This window comes from Nuphar pumila, chromosome 8 (genome assembly GCF_984573655.1).
Source record: "Nuphar pumila chromosome 8, dmNupPumi1.hap1.1, whole genome shotgun sequence".
Classification (NCBI taxonomy): domain Eukaryota; kingdom Viridiplantae; phylum Streptophyta; class Magnoliopsida; order Nymphaeales; family Nymphaeaceae; genus Nuphar; species Nuphar pumila.
The window spans coordinates 108,340,852-108,344,004 of NC_143256.1; positions in this window are offsets into that span (position 1 = coordinate 108,340,852).

Below are 3,153 nucleotides of genomic sequence, written 5' to 3' on the forward strand. Positions count from 1 at the left end.
ATGTCGATGTTGTACAATCAATGTTATATAGGGGCAACATTTACTTAGTTGCTAGTAAAACTACATGAATTGACAATATTTGTGAAGTTAAATAAGAAGTTGGAGGATGCATAGTTAAACATCAAGTGACAATCCAAAGTGATGTATAAGCCATGGTCAAAAGTGATGTATAAGAATGGAATAAAGAAAATCATGTGGATAATGTGTATCTATCTCAGCCACTAGCTATTGAGCTCACTCCTCTGGTGAACATCTCACCATTCTCAACAAATGAGAGGATCACTACAAACGATGTAGAACCACTTAGACAAACTAGTTTCAGCGATCTTCATCACAGGATGTTATATGACACCCAACCTTCCAATGCAAATGACAAAATCTAGGTAAAGGTTGATGGCCTTTCTAATTTATGCTTCAACTTGAGGTGTTATTTTTTTGTTAATCTTGAAAGTTGAGAATGCAGGAATGCTTCAACTTGAGTTTTTATTTATTTTGTGCAGTTGATCAGTCATTTTGCGCTAGAAACGATAACGGGCACCGTACAAAATCAAATGATAGTGGTGATTCTAAGTATACCATGTCGACTGAGTTGAACTAAAAAATGATAGTTGATGACCAAATTAGTGATGATTTGGAACAAATACTGGTGGGTGAGAACACTGCGTTAATGACATTCGAGAAGTCAAACCCTTAGTTCTCCATAAGAAAATTCTCATTCAATGAAAAGCATTTGAAAATAATTGATGCAGAGGCTTCTCAGTTGTATGATGAGTTGCATAATGAAAAACTTAACAAATACAAATAGTTCTAGTGGCTATCAACAGAGTCAAACGATCACGAAATTGCTTGCAACAAAAAGTTTATTGATCTTGAGCAATGTCATGAGTTTTTGAGAGATCATGTTTTTAGGAATAACTTTAAAACAAAATTTATAAAGAGATGCAGTAATTGAGTCATTATCGTACGTACGAGAAAGAACCTGTGGGCTATGGTAGATTTTTCCTGGAAGATCTACTATACAAAGATGCACGGAGCATCTTTCTTTAAAGTGAAGAGGTATTAAAGCGAGCATAAATATGCTGGATTAGTTGGCAACCTTGTTGCAAAAAAAGTGTCTTTAAAGTAAATTTTGTGTTATTCATGGACGCATGTACGATAAACCAAAGAATACTCCAAGAGAAATCATGAACGACCTTAGTCGCAATATAGGTGTGGAGGTTTATTATAAATACACATGGCGTGGATATGAATGAACTAGGTTGATGCTATATGGTTCATTCGAGGAGTCCTTCAAGATGCTTTCTGCTTATTGTCATCATTTGATGACGGCTAACCCTAGATCATTAGCATTCATTGAGAGTGATACAGACAATAGATTTAAGTACTTGTTTCTATCCTTGCAGTCATGCATCGATCGGTTTGTCAAAGATTCTCTCCACTTCTTATGGTTGATGACACCTTTCTAAAAGAAAAATACATGTATATTTTATTGTCTGCCTACACTATTGATGTTTCTGGTGATATGTTTCTTGTAGCATTTGGAGTGGTAGATAGAGAGTTGAAGAAGTCATAAAAATAGTTTTTGGGGCATATGAAAAACAAAATAGATATCTACGACAATGATAAGCCCAAGGTTAAACAACAGTTGACAGTTATCTTAGATAGGCACGAAGGGCTTCTGTATGTTATCCTTTATACATGGCATAACTTTCATTATGGATATTGCATGAAGCATATGACTGATAACTTTTTAAAGAAATTTGGTGCACCACTTAGTGCATACTAGTGGAGCACTGTCAAAGTGCCAATGAGACAACAATATCATTTTTATATTTCAAAGATCTGTGAGTAAAATAAAAAAGCATACAAATATATTAATGATAAGGTAAAACTGATACATTGGGCTAACAATAAATTTTTTGTTAGAAGGTAGGTGTGATTATCTTCTAATATAGTGGAATACTTTAATTCATGGATTCTCCCCATATGTGACAAGCCCTTAATCCTACCTCTTAAAAAGTTTTGTCTAATGTTGATGAAACTTTACGAGAAAAGGACTACTAGAGAGAAAGTTACTGACATTGTGGTGTTTGAGGTAATTACAAAGATTTAAGAGCATCAGATAGAAGCATAAAAGCTATGTGTGCAAGCAGTGCATTACCTCCACCATCATTACGAAGCCCATGACCAACAACACGACTATAATATTGTTCATGAGAGAATGAAATGCTTTTATAAAAAGTGGCAGGTTAGCAAGATTCCTTGAGAATCATGTCAACACATGCATTTTGTATGAGGAAAATCTTCCAAATGATTATTGTGACAAGTTCTATATAGTTGAATCATATCGAGGTGCATATGAAACTTATCAATTTCATCTGATGGTTGATAATGTTTCACATGCCGCTCCTTTGACCCTTATTCTTGTTTTGCCACTAGCACAAATTAAGAAAGCAGAGTGACCTAAAGTGAAGAGATGGAGAACGGAACTGTGATCGTTGCAAAAAAAAAAAATCTTTTTAGGAAAAGAGAAAACTCTCGTAAGGTCCACTTGACCTTTTGAAAAGATTTTGAAATATTACTCGCCTCCATTTTTAGAAAATGGGGAGACGAGGCTCGCTTGTCGATACGAGGTTCAACCGTTCCTTGCGCCTTTACCAGGGGTAATTGAACCAAAGATCGAATTTATGCCTTTAACTTGCCTAAATTTGTCTAAAAAATTATTCTAAGTCCTAAAATGCACATAGAATCATGCTTGTGCTATGATTTTGAACTTGCAAAAATGTATGCTTTTGGAAATGCTTCAGAAATTTGGATTTTTCAAGTGATTTTAGAATTGATTTGAAAATATTCTTTAAGAAATGACTTTGAATTTCAGAAAATCGATTTTGCATTGAGAAATTGGAATTTGAAATGAATTTGAATTGAAACTGAAGATTTTGAAATTGAATTCAAAGTTAAGTTTTGAAATTTGAAATCTAAATTGATTTGAAATAGAAAATTGAATTTGGAGTTTGATTTTTGAAATGAGAATCGAATTTAGAAATCAAACTTAGAATTTTGAAATTATATTTGAAGTTGAAAATGAGAATTGGGCTTGAAATTGAATTTAAACTTTGATTTGAAATTGAAGAATTTGAAATTGAAATTTGA